The following is an 18,356-nucleotide window of genomic DNA, read 5'->3' as shown; positions in this document are numbered from 1 at the left end:
ATCCCAGGATCCTCAGCTGTTCATTGTATGTTAAGCCTCCCATTCCAGGGATCATCCGTGTGAATCTCCGCTGGACATGCTCCAGTGCCAGTATGTCCTTCCTGAGGTGTGGAGCCCAAAATTGGATACAGTATTTCAAATGGGGCCTAACTAGAGCTTTATAAAGTCTCAGAAGGACATCGCTGCTTTTACATTCCAACCCTCTTGAGATAAATGGCAACATTACATTTGTTTTCTTAACCACGGACTCAACCTGCAAGTCAACCTTTCGAGATTCCTGGACTATCATTCCCAGATCCCTTTGTACTTTGGCTTTATGAATTTTCTCACTGTTTAAAAAATAGTCCATGCCTGTATTCCTTTTTCCAAAGTGCAAGTCCGAGCATTTGCTCAGGTTGAATTTCATCAGCCATTTCCTGGACCACTCTCCTAAACTGTCTAAATCTTTCTGCAGCCTCCCATCTCCTCAGAACGACCTGCTTGTCTGCCTAACTTTGCATCATTGGTGAACTTCACCAGAATGTCCCCCAGTCCTTCATCCAGATCATTAATATATAAAGTGAACAGCTGCGGCCCCAACACTGAACCCTACGGGACACCACTTGTCACCAGCTGCCATTCCAAGAAAGAACCTTTTATCCCAACTCTCTGCCTTCTGTCAGATAGCCAATTCCCAATCCATGCCAGTAGCTCACCTCGAACACCATGGACCCTCACCTTACTCAGCAGTTTCCCGTGAGGCACCTTATCAATGGCCTTTTGGAAATCTAGGTAGATAACATCCACTGGGTTTCCCTGCTCTAACCTTCTTGTTACCTCTTCAACGAATTCTAACAGGTTTGTCAGGCATGACCTCCCCTTACTAAATCCATGCTGACTTGTTCTAATCCAACTCTGCACTTCCAAGAATTTAGAAATCTCATCCTTAATGATGGATGTTATAATTTAACCTACAACCGAGTTTAGGGTAACTGGCCTGTAATTTTCCATCTATTATCTTGATCTTTTCTTGAACAAGGAGTTTACAACAGTGATTTTCCAATCATCCATGAATGTCCCTGACTCCAGTGATTTTCGAAAGATTAAAAATAGCCTCTACTATTGTCAGGCCCAATGTTCAACATGTTTAATGACTCATACAGCCATGATTGTCTCCCGCCATCTCTGAGAGAGGCCAATATTTCGCTTATTCTTAAAAAAGGGAAGGTCCTGGGGGTCTGTGCTTTGTACAGGCCCATTTCACTCTTAAATGTGGACTTTAAAATCCTCTCTAATACTCTTGTGTTAAGGCTGGAGACTGTGTTACCTTCTATTGTTAAAGAGGAACAGACGGGCTTCATAAAGGGCCACAGATCCTCCAATAATGTTAGGAGGCTGCTTAATGTAATTCAAGTGTGTCAACAACAGTCAATATAGGGATTGGTGATTTCTCTAGATACAGAGAAGGCCCTTGACCGAGTTGAGAGGCCGTACCTTTTCTATACTCTGGAGCGGTTTGTTTTGGGCAAAGTTTTTATAAGATGGGTAAAGGTTCTCCACAATGACCCTCTCACTGCAATCATCACCAACAGGGTGTGATCAAGCAATTTTAACATTTTTGGGGTCAGCCGGCAGGTCTGTTCCCTTTCCCCGCTGCTTTTTACAGTGAGGATTGAATCATTGGTGGAGGCCATTCATAGGGATCCCAATATATCAGCTCCAGACGGGGGGGTCAAATTTACATCAGAGTTTATTGTATGTGGACGATGACCTCATTCTTTCGTCAAATCCAGCAGTTTCAGTACCTCGCCTGTTAACATGCATCTGTGTGTTTGGCAACTTTTTGGGGGACAAGATTAATCTTTCAAAATCAGAGGCTATGCCTATGGGTGGTCTTATGAAAGTGTTAAGTCTTGAGGGTGAATATCGATTCCCATTTCAATGGTCACAGGGGGGTTTTGTGTATTTGAGGATGTTCATTACTCCAGTTCTGAATCAGCTGTTCAAAGCCAATTTTGTTCAATTATTTGACAAAATCAAACAAGACCTTCAAAGATGGAGGCGCTTCTGGTCTCGTGGTTGGGTCGGATAGCGTTTATTAAGATGAATATTCTCCCTCGTTTACTATCCCCTATATGGATGCTCCCCCTGATTTTCGATAAGCAAACATTCAGGAGACTGAACGGCTGGTTCAGCCCCTTTATTTGGCATCGTCAGTGGCCCCTCATTAAATGAGCTAAACTGCGATTGTCTCACAGACTGGGGGGAGTGGATCTCCCAGACATTAAAAGCTACCAACGAAGCTCACTTTTATCCTACATGAGTGATTGGGCTTGTGGGGACCCTCTTTCAATATGGTTAGATATTGAAACCTCCCAGGCTAATGTGACCCCTTACTCACTTGCTGTGTTTGGACAAAATGAGGACAGTTAGGGAATATTGCCATAACCCAATAGTTATTGATACTGTTAAAGCATGGAGGGCAATTCAGCAGAGGGAAGGCAATATTGGCAAGACATCTTCTCTTACACCGGGTATGCCGGGTTTTCAACCGGGGATGATAGATTCAGGATCCAAACATTGGGCAGCTAGGGGTGTGTCTTGCGCGGGTGATTTGTTTGAGGGAGACACAATGATGTCCTTCGATCAGTTTGCACAGAAACACAAGCTACCGAACAGGGACCTCTTTTGTTTATTTCACGTTAGAGATTTTATTTTTAAAAAATGACACTTTTGACTGATCCCTCCAAGTCCGACATAGAGAGAGGGGTGATGTAGCCCCATATCCTGCAGACCCCACAAAGTTCTGTATTTTTCTGACACAACATCCCACCAAACCCAACACAGACCTGGGGACGTTTCCAGGGGAGATGAGAAATCGACTTGACATCAGACAAAGAAGATCAGCCGTGAAGACAAGGCTTAAAAGTTAGCCATCCCAGATGGGACATGAACCCACAATTCCAGGCTGCGGAGGCCAGTGCCTTATCCATTAGACCACTGGGCCCACATCTCCAAAACTGAAATGGCAGCCTGTAAATACTGCACCCTGAACCTCTCATATTGTGTTCTTCTCTGAGTTTTATACTCTCACTGATTGGTTGTTCCCCTTCCATCTCACGCTAAATCATTGGCTGCTTGATAAAATTGATCTTACCCCCCATTTCTCCCCAAACGGACCGACAAGAAATCCACCAAACTCCAACTTTGCACAACTCAAGTCTGAGGAAAATGGAGCAGACAGGAAAATAGCAAAGGGCTCAATGTTATTTTGTGCAGCACTTTCAAGATATTTGCATTTAGTGGGGAAGGAGGAAGTGGAGATGTTGCAAAAAGCTGCATTGAGGACAATTCAACAGAATCTTAGCGGGCATTCAGCCCATTGTGGCTGTGCTGTCTCTTTCAGACAATTCACCCCAAGATCTCCCAAATCCTGAAATTACCTTGTGCAAGTTTCTCCTAAAGAGCATTTTCCATAATCTCGAAGCAGGCAAGTGATTTTTAATGGAGTAGTTGAAAAATCCAGTCAATTTGGATTGAGATGGAGTTGATATGGGACGAAAATCAGCCACCACAAAGACCAGGCTTAAAACGACAACACCCCAAAAGGGATTTGAAACTCCAATCCACTCCATCAGAAGCTACAGTCTTACCCATTAAGCCACAAAAACTCAGTGACAATACCCTACTGCGAATAGTTGATCTTAAATGAGTGCTACAGCCGAGCATGTTCCAAGATCTGTGACAACACACTGAGGGATGCACTAAAGTTTCGGGCAGCTGCTGCCAAGGTGTAACAGAGAAACAACACAGTCTCAGGTCGTTCTGACAAATTATCACATCGTTCTTTCATTTCTCAGACCCTCTTGGTGCCTGACAATGAACAGAGATCGGTTCCTGCCCAAGAACAAAATGCCTTTATTTTTCGTGACACAGAACTTTGAGAAATGTCAAAATTCCAGTGTTTTGTTGGTTCTTTTCTCTCTGCATAGACTGTCCACAACTGATTTAGAACCTTTGTCTGCATTTTTATTTGATTTTTTATGAATAAAGTATATTTTTTAAATAAACAAAAATCTGGAGAGAGAGAAGATCTGCCCGAACTTGCGAGACCAACCCGTTTATCGGGACAGGAAGGAGATTCCAATGGCCCAGCATGGATTGTTCCAGTTAATACCCTCGCCTCCTTGACCACAAAGTGGGGAGGGAAGTGGGAGTTGGCACGGGGCAGGGTGACACTCGGCACACGGACACACAAGATGGCCGCTGAGCCATAAGTTGGCCACTTGGCACACAAGATGGCCGCCGGACCACAATATGGAGAGATACAGCAGAGCAAATACAGACACTGCCTGGGGCCACCAGAATGCCAGCAAAATGCTCTCACAAATGAGTTGATTAGTTTAAGGCGGATGGGAGAGACAATACACATGAAGAACACACACTGCCCGCCAAAGGGTCTGGTCAGACAACACCTTTGATAGAAATGCTAACTGTTAGATACAGCCTCAATACAGAGTGATAATAACCAGGGCTGCAGTAATTGGCCTTCTCAGGAAGAGCGATTAGCGCACATTACTACAGCAACGGACTTCCGCGCAGACGCTGAAACTGACAACAACTGCACTGAAATTCACAAAGGCCACACTGGAACTGACAATAACTGCACTGAAACGATCAAGGATTCTGCAATGTTTACAATAAACAAGCCATGTTACAGAGACAATAACCTCATCACTGACCTATTATATCACAAAATGTATAACAGTATCTTGACCATGTGCTCCGGGTTGAGAGAAGAATCACAGCTGACCACTGTGCTGTTGGTGCTGCTCTCTCCCCGGAGCTCCGGGATTTCCTTGGACAATAAACTCTGTTGGTGAACCCCGACTCTGACTCAGAGCCTGGTGATTTTCAGCAGTTTCCTTCCCACAAATGTTTGTCCAATCTGTGGATGTGGCACTCCAAGTTCTCCAACGATGGCCTAACTACCTCACATCTCCATCATAGCCTCCTTGCAATTGTATTCAATACCTTGACTAAGAAAGGTAAGGGCCCAAATGCATAGCCACAGCCCCATCAGTTCCAACCTTGAACACCCAGATTTCAATCATTTCCATTGACATATTGGACCTTATCATAAATACCAAACATGCAGGTAATCTGGGGTTCAGCTGGTAATGTTGACAGAATATAGCTTAGACTGACACCAACACAACCAAAACAGAAGTTGCTTTGTCCATAGATTGGTAGCTCTATCTGTTGGAGCCCCAGTGACCTCATGGGTACAACACTAACTTCCTAAACCAGAGATTGTGGGCTCAAGTCTTATTTGGGGTTTTGATTTTGTTGAAAACTTCACTGTGCAGCTGATCTCAATCCTGTGTGGTCACGTGACCGTGGCAACAAAATCAGGCATTCTCAATTGATCCTCAGCTGGAGAAACTTGACCTGATAGAAAATTGTCCACACTAAATTAAACAGCAGCTATCAGCTCCAGACAATATTGCAACTAAGATCAAAGAGCGACAAAGATTCAAGAAGAACCAGTTCCAACCAGCCTGAGGGTTGTATATTTGAGAAGTGTCAGCCTGAGACAATCCACTTTATAGCTCCTGGCATGATAACAGTGAAGGGTATTGGTGTGACCCCATTGGATGATGTGAACCCAGCTCATGACCATATTGGCCAAAGCCACAGAAGATTCTGGAAGATCAGGGAAAAGTAGGGTAGGAACCACACCTGGATGCCAGTCCCTTCGCGAAGCCTTGACTGGGCCTTGCAGTGGAACTCTGACCATTTGGTCCAACCTTGTTCAGAGAAGCCCTAGAGTGGGGTGGGAGGAGGCCATTCAGTCCATCACATCCACACAGACCCTCTGAAGAGCATCCCATCCAGGCCCAACCACAATCCTCTCACCCTGCATTCCCCAGAGCCAATCCACCAAACCTGCACATCTTTGGGCTGTGGGAGGAAACCAAAGCACCCGGAGTACCCCATTGAGAAAATGTGCAAACTCGACACAAACAGACACCCAAGGGAGGAATCAAAGCCAGGTCCCTGATGCTGTGAGGCAGTCCAGCGACCCACTGAGCCACCATGCCATCCCCAGGAGGATCTCAGCAGGTTTTCAGTCATTGTGACTGTGCTGTCTCTTTCAGACGATTCACCCCTATATCCTGCATATCCTCAACATTCTGTATTTTTCTGACACAGGGTACCACCAACCCAACACAGACTTGGGGACTTTTCCAGAGGAGATGAGAAATTGACTTGACCTCGGATGAAGATCAGCCATGAAGACAAGCTTTAAAAGTCAGACACCCCAGATGGGACTTGAACCCACAATCCCTGGCATAGAAGGCCAGTGCCTTATCCATTAGGCCCCTGGGGCCACATGTGTGATGTTAAAATGGCAGCTTTTAAGTTTTGTTTTGCAAGAACACACTGACTGTGGCTCAGCCAGCACAGAGTCAGTGCCCTGGACTGAGGGGATTCTAAATCTCCTGGTTATATATGTTTTTCTCTTTACCCCCGCACTGCTGCCTAACTGTGGTAGTGCTTATATTTTCCCCAGCACCCATGTTGTGTGTGTGCAGCTGTGAGACACAGTGAAAGACAACAGATGTACAAATCTTTATTCAATTCCCACCACCAGGAAGAAAGGAAACACCCGAGTGGCCAGTGACAAGCATCAAAGGGCAATGCTGTGTGACCAAACAGTGAGGGGGAGGGCACTCTCTGAACAGCTCAAGGATGTTGGTAGACACTGCGTGCTCCTTCTCCAGGGACACCCGGGCTCGAACGTAACCATGGAAGAGGGTCAGGCAATCGGCCCTAACAACCAGTTTGGCCAGGCCCAGGAGCAGACCCACGAGGAGATCCTCTGACCAACCCTCCCCCCTCGGCACTGGGTGCCCAATGATGGGGAGTGTGGGGTTGAAGTCCAACCAGAAACGGAGGAGAAGGTTTCCCAGAAAGCGAAAAAGGGAGTGCAAGCGCCCTGTTCCATGGACTCCACAGCACCACAGAACAAGCAGTTGGGCTGGGAGTCCGTGAACCACCGCAATCTGCGGACTGTCGCGTGCAATACCCTCTGCCCCAGATCCCCGTGAGAAAGGGGGAGGACTCCCATGTAGAGAGCCCTTCACTGGGGATGGTCCCCACCGCCCGGTGGTAAATGGGCACGCCAGGGTGTGTCCGGGAGGTGGATGAGGGTGTGCAGCAGCAGTCTGTACAGGGCCCTCTGTGATACACCCCTGAAAGAGACAAAACTAAAACTCCAGAGACAGCTCAGGTTGTGGGGCACAGGCTCCCGCAGGAAGTACAGGACCCTGGGGCCAATGTGAAATTCCGTCCGGGCAGGAGTGAGTGCAGATTGGATCCCACCGCACACCTGAGCATCCTCCAACTGGGGCACTACGTGGGGTCTGAGCACCGTCGTTTTAAGGTGTCGGATGGTGGTGGCCACGTACCGGACGTCTACCGCTGCCCTGCTCGCTATATCCTGCGGCAGGGTCCAGCCCAGGCCCCCACCATCCAGCACGTCCCCGACCCTGGTCACCCTCGCAGTCACGGCCCTCCCCTCCGACAGTCACTCGAACCCACGAGTACGGAGGTGCGGATTCCTGAGCAACGTCTCCATGACGACAGCCGTTACTCCAGCCGGAGGGTAGGCGTGACGCGATTCGACCATGTTCCAGACCGTGAGCAGGTCCTGGTAAAAGACAGGCAGTGTCCTGAGAGTGACCTCCAAACCATCACGGTCGCTGAACTGGAACTGAGTGTCGTAGTTGAGGTTACGCACCTGGTGGAAAAAATACGTCGCCAGGGCACCCCGCCGAGGGGGAGGCTCAATGTAAAGGTATCGCTGCAAGGTCTGAAGGTGGAACGTCGCTACCTGGGTGTGAACGCACACCAGCGACTGACCGCCCTCCTCAATATGGAGACTCAGGATCTGCGCAGTGACCCAGTGCATCTTTTTGTCCCAGAAGAAGTGAACCAACATTCTCTGGATGTCAGCGACAAAACCAGGAGGAGGGACCAAAGTGACCAGCCGGTACCACAGCATGGCAGGCACCAGCTGGTTTATGACCAACACTCGACTCCTGTGAGACAGCACTCGGAGCAGTCCTGTCCAGAGGCCTGGGCGAGCCGAGACTTTGGCCTCCAGCTCCTGCCAGTTCCCCGGCCAGGATTCCACAGCTGGGCTAAGGTAGACCCCCAGGTCGAGGAGATGGGTGGTACTCCAGCTGAACCCCAGTAACTCCTCCGGCAGAGACTCCACCCGCCTCGGACTGACCGGTCGTCTGGAATATTGGGCCCAGTTGATCCTGGTGTAAGAGGCCGCTGAGTACAAGGCCTGGCACTCACACATCCTCCCAGGTCAGCAGGGTCGGTGAAAGGGAGGAGCACGTGGTCAGCGTAGGCCGAGATGACCAGCCCTTTGCCCGCACCGCGCAGAACCAGCCCTGACAACCTCCTCCATAAGAGGCACAGGAAAGGCTCCACGCACAGGGAATCCAGCTGGCCGGACAGGGGGCAGCCTTGGCGTACTCCTCTCCCAAAGTGAAGGGGCAGTGTCATGGAGCCGTTAACTTTAAAACTAATTGCAACTGCCTCCACTTGGTCCACATCCACAGAAGCATTTCCTGTCATGTACCTGTCCAAATGTCTTTCTCATAGAATCCATACAATGTGGAAACAGGCCATTTGGCCCAACAAGTCCACCCAGACTCACTCCCCGACATGTCCTCATGCCAAATGTACCCAACCTTCACATCCCTGAACAGTCTGGGCAATTTTGCATGGCTAATTTACTTGTGGGAGGAAACTGGAGCAAATGGAGGAAACCCACACAGACACTGGGAGAAAGTGCAAAATCCACACAAACTGTCACCAGAGGCTGAAATTGAACCTCAGTCCCTGGTGCTATGAGACAGCAGTGCTAACCACGGAGCCAACTTGGAAACTCTACACAAACAGTCACCCAAGGGAGGGATCAAAGCCAGGTCCCTGACACTGTGAGGCAGCAGTGTTACCCACTGAGCCACCATGTCATCCCCAGGAGAATCTCATCAGGTTTTCAGCCATTGTGACTGTGTTGTCTCTTTCAGACGATTCACCCCCCATCCTGCAGATCCCCGAAAATCTTGAGCAAGAACATATTGGGCACCACGTCACATCAGCTGAAAGCAGACAAGGGGGATTTCTCCAAAGTCAATTAGAAATAACATTGACAGTGAACAAGCCAGAAATATTCAGACACCCCAGATGGGACTTAAACCCAAAATCCCTGGGTTAGGAAGCCAGTGTCTTATCCAGTAGGCCACTGGGGCAACCTTTAAATACTGAACCCTGCCCTGTCATATTGTTTTTATCTGAGTTTTCTACTCTTACTGATTGTTTTTTACCCCTTCCATTTCATGCTAAATTGTCGGCTGCTTGATAAATTGACCTTGCCTCCCATTTGGCCCCAGACGGACATTTGAGAAATCACAGCCGGTCAGACAGCGTCCGAGGAGCAGGAGAGTCGACATTTCGAGCATAGGCCTGAAGAGCTTATACTTGAAACATCGACTCCCCTGCTCCTCAGATGCCACCTGACCAGCTGTACTTTTCCAGCACCAAGCAGTTTGACTCTGATCTCTCACATCTGCAGTGCTCACTTTCTCCCAGTCGAGAAATCAACTCAACTCCAACTTTGCAGACCCACAGTTTGAGGCAAATGGAGCAGACAGGAGAAGGAAAAGGGCTCAATGTTATTGTGTGCAGCACTTTCAAGATATTTGCAGTTAGTGGGGAAGGAGGAAGTGGAGATGTTGCAAAAAGCTGCATTGAGGACAAATCAACAGAATCTTAGCAGGAATTCAGCCCATTGCAGCTGTGCTGTCTCTTTCAGACAATTCACCCCAAGATCTCCCAAATCCCGGAATTACCTTGTGCAAGTTTCTATGTCACATCATTTGCCATAATCTCAACGTAGGCACAGTGATTTTTAACAGAGTACTGTCGATGAAAAATTCAGGATTAGTGGTACTGGAAGAGCACAGCAGTTCAGGCAGCATCCAAGGAGCTTCGAAATTGGCATTTCGGCAAAAGCCCTCCATCAGGAATAAAGGCAGTGAGCCTGAAGCGTAGAGAGATAAGCTAGAGGAGGGTGGGGGTGGGGAGAAAGTAGCATAGAGTACAATGGGTGAGTGGGGGAGGGGATGAAGGTGATGGGTCAGGGAGGAGAGGGTGGAGTGGATAGGTGGAAAACGGAGATAGGCAGGTAGGACAAGTCCGGACAAGTCATGGGGACAGTGCTGAGCTGGAAGTTTGGAACTAGGGTGAGGTGGGGGAAGGGGAAATGAGGAAACTGTTGAAGTCCACATTGATGCCCTGGGTTTGAAGTGTTCTGAGGCGGAAGATGAGGCGTTCTTCCTCCAGGCGTCTGGTGGTGAGGGAGTGGCGGTGAAGGAGGCCCAGGACCTCCATGTCCTCGGCAGAGTGGGAGGGGGAGTTGAAATGATTCCAATGGCCCAACATGGATTGTTCCAGTTAATATCCTTTCTCAGATGGATAGAGCTGGAGAGAGAGTAAAGATTGTGGGAATTTGGGAAATGCTGACAATCTGTTTTAATATTTTGTTAATAAAATCAATTTGAACCGCAAACCAATTATGACCCCCTTTGTCTGCATCACCAACAAGAATACTGAAGGAAAGTTGAGTTTAATTCCATTGTGTGACTAATGTTCATCTGGTCGATCAGTGGAAATTAAAAGCCATGTCACACAACAGGCAGAGTCAATCTTTAGCTGAGTAGAAGTTCAGCAGAGAGAAACAGACTTACTTTGTGATATAAAGGTAATTCCTGTCCCATTGATCTATTAACTGCAGGGAACTTTCAGATACGTGGTATCTTTAGAGCAATTAAATATCCTCCCAAGATATATGCTTTCACTCTCAACTGAAGATGTTATAACTTCAATGGCTAAGAGTACTAACCAATAAATCAATGCCAAGCCAGTTGAAGTATTACACTTGACACATCATCATCGCTGTAATTGCAGAATGCAGCATAACCTATTCCGTCTTCTAACTTACTGACAGCCTATTTTCAGAAGTCTCCTTACACGACTCTGAAAACAAATTAAAAGAAACCAATTAAACCAAAACGCACAAATTTAAATGTCCCAGTCATGTGTGACGTAGTTTCTCAGCTCCTGGTAAGTGGGTGGCACAGTGGTTAGCACTGCTGCCTCACAGCGCCGGAGACCCGGGTTCAACTCCCGCCTCAGGCGACTGACTGTGTGGAGTTTGCACGTTCTCCCCGTGTCTGCGTGGGTTTCCTCCGGGTGCTCCGGTTTCCTCCCACAGTCCAAAGATGTGCAGGTCAGGTGAATTGGCCATGCTAAATTGCCCGTAGTGTTAGGTAAGGGGTCGATGCAGATGTAGGGGTATGGGTGGGTATGCTTCGGCTGGGCAGTGTGGACTTGTTGGGCCGAAGGGCCTGTTTCCACACTGTAAGTAATCTAATCTAATCTAAATGTTGATCTAGCCAGCAATGTTCACACCCTGGAAATGAATAAAAACAATCCCACAATGGAATAAACCGCCAGGGGAAAAGTCATAGTGTAATGACTTGAAAACATCAAGCCCCAACTTTGGATGGTTTCTATTGTTATGTTTTACATTATCATCCAAAACGCACCAGTCATTGACATAAAGGTTATGATTTGGAGGAGCCGGTGTTAGACTGGGGCGGACAATGTTACAAATCACACAGCACCAGGTTATAGTCCAACAGGTTTATTGGGAAACACTAGCTTTCGAAGAGCTGCTTCTTCATCAGGTGGTTGTGGAGCAGGATCGTAAAACACTGAAGTTTTAACAACAGGATTGCAGTGTCATGGCATGTAATATTAAAGAAATTGAGCTGAAGTCTTTCATCTTTTAGAATGATCATGTTAGTTTCAGTTCCTTGTTATGTACATCCCAGACCTTTGTTAAAGTTACATTCTCAAGAGAGTTTTAACAATCGGTGCCATCTCAGCTCAGATAATGCATTGAAGATGTGAGGTTAAAATCTGTCTGTGTCCCAATGTTCGGTCAGACTGATTCTATTTCTAAAGTGGCATTTACAGAATCTGACATGGTTTTATGCAGTTTTTGAGTGAAACAAAACATAATTCTGAACGTACAAATTCACCCCACAAATGTATATGTGTGTGCGTGCAGGGGAGACCGAGTGATTGTGTGCATTTGGATGTGTGTGAGAGGGGGCGATGGTGTGAGTGTCTGTGAGAGTGTGTGTATGTGTATGTGTTTGAGTGTAATGGGGTATACATCTGTGAGAAGGTGTGTGTGTGTGTGTGAGTGTGGGAGTGTGTATGTGTATTGTGTGACAGGATGAGTGTGTGTGTGTGTGTGTGTGTGTGTGTGTGTGTGTTTAGTGCAGTGGGGTCAGCTGTAGTGTGACAAGAACCCAAGGTCCCAGTTGAGGCCATCCCCATGGGTACCAAACGTGGTTCTCAGCCTCTGCTCGGCCACTCTTCGTTGCTGCCTGTCCCAAAGTCCACCTTAGAGGATGGTTACCTGAAGGATCGAGGTTGAAAGTCCCTAATCATTGAAGTGATCTCCGACTGGGATGGGACACCTCTGTTTGGTGATTGTAACGCGGTGCCCATTCATCTGTTGCCGTAGCCTCTGCTCGGTCTCGCCAATGTACCATGCATTGGGCATCCTTCCCTGCAGCGTATGAGATGGACAACGTTGGACGAGTCACATGAGTACCTGCCGCGTACATGGTGGGAGATGTCCCCATGTGTCATGGCGGTATCCATGGTGACACTCTCACACGTTTTACAGTGTCTGCTGTGACAGGGTTGTTTGGTGTTGTCCTGAAGGCCGGGCAGTTTGCTGTGAACAATGGTCTGTTTAAGGTTTGGTGGCTGTTTAAAGGTGAGAAGTGGAGGGGTGGGGAAGGTCTTGGCGAGGTGCTCATCCTCATCGATAATGTGTTGCAGGCTGTGGAGAATGTGACGTAGTTTCTCAGCTCCTGGTAAGTACTGGACAATGAAGGGGACCCTGTTGGTTGCAGCTCGTGTCTGTCTCCTGAGGAGGTCATTGCAGTTTCTCCCTGGGGCATGTCAGAACTGGCGATTGATGAGTTAAGCATCGTATCACATTCTTATCAGGGCATCCTTGTGTACTTCCAAGTGCCCGTCACATTCCCCCTCACCTGAACAGATCCTGTGTAAGTGTACGGCTTGTACAGAGGGGACGGCTGTTTTAATATGTTGAGGGTGGGTTTGTGGTTGAGTGAGGTGCTGTGGTGTCCATCCTTGATGGAGATGCATGTGTCCAAGAATGAGACAGATACTAAACATTAGTCCATGGTGAGTTTGATGGTGGGATGAAACTCGTGAAATGTTGGTGAACATAAATGTTGGGAGAGTGCAGCATTGTTCTGACATGAACACAACCAAGGTTGAGGGGATCAATTCTCCTGACATGGCCCCAGAAGCACGTGTTGTCCCAGTGACCTAACAGCTCCATCTCTGATCTTCTAAGCTACTGCCTGTGGTTTACATCCCTTTTGGGGATACTTTCAATTTAAACATTCTCTCCAATTAAAACCCTCTCACTGCATTATCTCCATTCAAATTAAGTTAATCTCTGACCTAATGTCTTTAAAACTCTGCATGGCTGCTTTGTGATCATGGAATTAAAACATTTCCAAGTCAGTTTGATCCATGTGGCAACAAACGTTTGATGAACTGGAGCGAAAGGGAGTGGAATTAATTTCTCAGCTCTCCCAAAGAGACAGCATAGACATGATGGGCTTCAGTATATGCAGTCACATTCGAAGATTCATTGATCTGAAATTAAACAGTTAAATGTCTGTTTCCTCACAGTCGCCTCATCTGTTGTTCCTTTCCTCACTGATGCAGGAATTAGCATTGACCCATTTGTCCTTGTCTTTCTGGGACCATTCCTTCAATGTTGGCTGTACAAACATTGAGCTTGCTTGACTTCTATACTGTCCTGTTGGTATTTAACAGGAAAAAATGCAGGTGAAATAAAGTTATTCCACACTCAAGAATTTATATTTAAATTTGATGAGTTGGACCAAGAAAACAATAATCCTAAAGGTGCAAGATTCATTGAAAATATTTGGTTTGCAAGTAATGATAGACACAGTGAAAAGTTTTGTCTTGTGAGCAATATAGGCAGCTCCCAGAGTTAAGTAGCAAAGATAAATAAATAATAGGGAAACAGCAGCAGGAACAAAAACACAGGTACAGGCGAATATTAAGAGTCTGTGAGACCGTTCAGTATTCTAACAACAGTAGGGTAGAAACTGTTTCAAAACAGGTTGGTGCGTATGTTCAGGCTTCTGTACCTTCTCCCCGATGGTAGAGGTTGTAGAAAAACATTGCCAGGGTGGGATGGGTCTTTGAGAATGCTGGAGACCTTTCCTTGACAGTTGGCCTGGTAGATGGATTCTATAGATGGGAGGTTGGCCTTTGTGATTGTCTGGGCCGAGTTCACCACTCTCTGTAACCGTCTCCGATCTTGAATGGTACAGTTGCCAAACTAGGTCGTGATACATCCAGACAGAATGCTGTCGATGGTGCACCTATAAACGTTGGCAGGGGTATTCTCTGTCAGTAATATCCGATGTTCTGCAGGGATCAGTGTTGAAGAGTTGGTTTGTTGATGAGAGCTGGCTTCCAAAAACAACCTCTCCAACCGCACTCTCAGGAATCTCGTCCACATCGAGAAACAGCAGCCACTTGATGACCACCTTCAACATTCAATCCTGCAGATCCTCGAAAATCTTGTGCAAGATCATGTTGGATACCACTGACCATCACCTGAATGTCGAGATGGGGATTTTTCCAAATTACATTAGAAATAAAGGATAAGCGACAGAGACACCCCAGATGGGACTTGAACCCACTATCCCTGGCTTAGGAGGCCAGTGCCTTATCCATTAGGCCACTGGGGCCCCACATGTGGATTGCTGAACAGCATTTGTGATAATCTCAACACAGGCACAATGATTTTGAACAGAGTGACTAAACAAATCCAGTCAATTTGGATTGAGATGAAGTTGACATGGGATGAAAATCAGCCACTGCAAAGACCAGGCTTAAAAATGAAATCCCTGAAATCCCAGATTTCAGAGGCCAGTGCCATAGCCATTAGGCCATGAGGGTACTATATTGGCAGACCACTGGAAACAGTTGACCCCAAATGAGAGCGACAGCCAAGCACACTCCCAGATCTGTGACAACACACTGAGGGACGCACTAAAGGTTCAGGCAGCTGCTGCCAGGTGTAACAGGGAAACAACACAGTCTCAGGTCTTTCTGACAAATGATCACATCGTCCTTTCAGTTCTCAGACCTTCTTGGTGCCTGACAATGAACAGAGATCGTTTTCTGCCCAAGTACAAAATGCCTTTCTTTCCACAATGATACAGAAGGTTTGAGAAATGTCAATATTCCAACGGTTTGTTGGTTCTTTTCTCTCTGCATAGACTGTACACAACTGATTTAGAACCTTTGTATGCATTTCCAAATGATGTTACAAACTGTTTCAAAACTTTGTTAATAAAATCAAGTTGAAATGCAAATCAAATTTAGTCTCCCTTTGTCCCCATCACCAACAAGAATACTTGAGTAAAGTTGTGAGGAATTCATCAGACCAATGAGACTCCAGGAATTCTTCCAAGATGTCAGCAATGATCCCAATGAGCCAACCAACGAACGGGAACAGTCATCAGAGAGATCCATCGTGGAGCGACCAAAGAAGGAGTCGATTTGTATCCCTGCGGAGGGCCGCTGTCCTGACCTTGAGATGTGTGCTCAACCGTCAGGAGATGGGTGAATGACAGATTTAAAAATCACTCAACACCAGGTTAGAGTCGAACATGTGGAAGCACTAGGTTTCGGAGCACTGCTCCTTCATCAGGTGGTTGTGGAGAATAAGATTGCAGGACACAGAATTTATAGCAAATGTTTACAGTGTGATGCAACTGAAATTGTATCTTGAGAAAGACCTGGATTGTTTGTTAAGTCTCTCATCTTTTAGAATGGCCAGGTTGGTTTTCGTTCTTTCATATGTAAATTGCAAAACTTTTATCAAAAGTTACATTCTCAAGTGAACTTTAACAATTGGTGTCATGTCGGCCCAGATGATGTATTGAAGGTGTGAGCTTCCTTGTGTGAGGCTGTCTGTGCCACAATAGTCAGACTGATTCTAAGCTAATAAACAGATTTAAAGCATCTCACATGAATTCATACAGTTTTTCAGTAAAAAAAATGTAATTCTGTAAGTACAAATTCATCACACAAACTTATATGTGTGTGTATGTATGTGTGTGGGTATGTGTGTTTGTGCGTATGTGTGTGTATATGTGTGTGTGTATATATATGTGTGTGGGTGTGTATGTGTGTGTATATGTGTGTTGGTGTGTATGTGTGTGTATGTGTATGTGTGTGTGTATATGTGTGTGTGTGGGTGCGCGCGCGTGTGTGTGTATGTGTGTATGTGAGTGTATGTGCGTATGTGTGTATATATATGTGTGTGTGTGCGTGTGTATGTGTGTGTATGTGTGTGTGTGGGTGTGTATATATGTGTGTGTATGTGTGTGTATGTTTGTGTTTGTGTATGTTTGTGTTTGTGTGTATGTGTGTGTATATGTGCAGATGTGTGTGTATATGTGTGTGCGTGTATGTGTGTGTTTGTGTGTATGTGTGTGTAGTGTGTGTGTATATGTATGTGTGTGGGTGTGTATGTGTGTGTATGTATGTGTATGTGTGTGTATATGTATGTGTGTGTATGTGTATGTGTGTGTGTATGTGTGTGTATGTGCGTGTGTATGTGTGTGTGTGTGTGTGCATGTGTATGTGTGTATGTCCATGTGTGTGTTTATGTGTATGTGTGTTTGTGTGTGTGTATATGTGTATATGTGTGTGTATACATATGCGAGGTCTTGCACTTTGGCAAAAAGAATAAAAGCACGGACTACTTTCTAAATGGTGAGAAAATTCGTAAAGCCAAAGTACAACGGGATCTGGGAGTGCTAGTCGAGGATTCTCTAAAGGTCAACATGCAGGTTGAGTCTGTGATTAAGAAAGCGAATGCAATGTTGTCACTTATCTCAAAAGGGTTGGAATATAAAAACACCATTGTGCTACTGAGACTTTATAAAGCTCTGGTTAGGCCCCATTTGGAGTACTGTGTCCAGTTTTGGTCCTCACACCTCAGGAAGGACATACTGGCAGTGGAACGTGTCCAGCGGAGATTCACACGGATGATCCCAGGAATGGTAGGTCTAACATATGAGGAACGGCTGAGGATCCTGGGATTGTATTCATCGGAGTTTAGAAGATTAAGGGGAGACTTAATAGAGACGTACAAGATAATACATGGCTTGGAAAGGGTGGATGCGAGGAAATTGTTTCCGTTAGGTGAGGAGGCTCGGACCCATGGACACAGCCTTAGAATTAGAGGGGGTAAATTCAGAACAGAAATGCGGAGACATTTCTTCAGCCAGAGAGTGGTGGGCCTGTGGAATTCATTGCTGCAGAGTGCAGTGGAGGCCGGGACGCTAAACGTCTTCAAGGCAGAGATTGATAGATTCTTGTTGTCTCGAGGAATTAAGGGCTACGGGGAGAATGCGGGTAAGTGGAGTTGAAATGCCCATCAGCCATGATTGAATGGCAGAGTGGACTCGATGGGCCGAATGGCCTTACTACCACTCCTATGTCTTATGGTCTTATGGTATGTGTGTGTATATACGTGTGTGTATGTGCGTGTGCATGTGTGTGTTTGTGTGTGGGTGTGTATGTGTGTGTGCATATGTGTGTGTGGGTGTGTGTGTATATGTGTGTGTGTATGTGCATGGGTGTGTGTATGTGCGTGTGTATGTGTTTGTGTGTATGTGCGTATGTGTGTGTGTTTGTGTGTCTAATCGCGTGTGTATATGTGTGTGTATGTGCGAATATATGTGCGTATGTATGTGTGTATATGTGTGTGTGTGTGTGTGTGTGTGTGTGTTATGTGTATGTGTGTGTATGTGTGTGTGTATGCGAGGTCTTGCACTTTGGCAAAAAGAATAAAACCACAGACTACTTTCTAAATGGTGAGAAAATTCGTAAAGCCAAAGTACAAAGGGATCTGGGAGTGCTAGTCGAGGATTCTCTAAAGGTCAACATGCAGGTTGAGTCTGTGGTTAAGAAAGCGAATGCAATGTTGTCACTTATCTCAAAAGGGTTGGAGTATAAAAACACCATTGTGCTACTGAGACTTTATAAAGCTCTGGTTAGGCCCCATTTGGAGTACTGTGTCCAGTTTTGGTCCCCACACCTCAGGAAGG

At 46.4% G+C, this 18,356-nt stretch overlaps 2 non-coding genes across 2 annotated transcripts; both read right to left on the bottom strand.

The window, feature by feature from the left end:
* Positions 1-6,300: 6,300 nt before the first annotated feature.
* trnar-ucu (transfer RNA arginine (anticodon UCU)) lies at positions 6,301-6,373 on the bottom strand. The gene has a single exon. It is a non-coding gene; the product is annotated as a tRNA-Arg (tRNA).
* Positions 6,374-14,905: 8,532 nt separating this feature from the next.
* trnar-ccu (transfer RNA arginine (anticodon CCU)) lies at positions 14,906-14,978 on the bottom strand. Its single transcript has one exon. It is a non-coding gene; the product is annotated as a tRNA-Arg (tRNA).
* Between the last annotated feature and the right edge of the window lie 3,378 nt (positions 14,979-18,356).

This window comes from Chiloscyllium punctatum, chromosome 18, assembly GCF_047496795.1.
Source record: "Chiloscyllium punctatum isolate Juve2018m chromosome 18, sChiPun1.3, whole genome shotgun sequence".
Lineage (NCBI taxonomy): Eukaryota > Metazoa > Chordata > Chondrichthyes > Orectolobiformes > Hemiscylliidae > Chiloscyllium > Chiloscyllium punctatum.
This window is presented reverse-complemented; position numbering and strand designations above follow the sequence as displayed.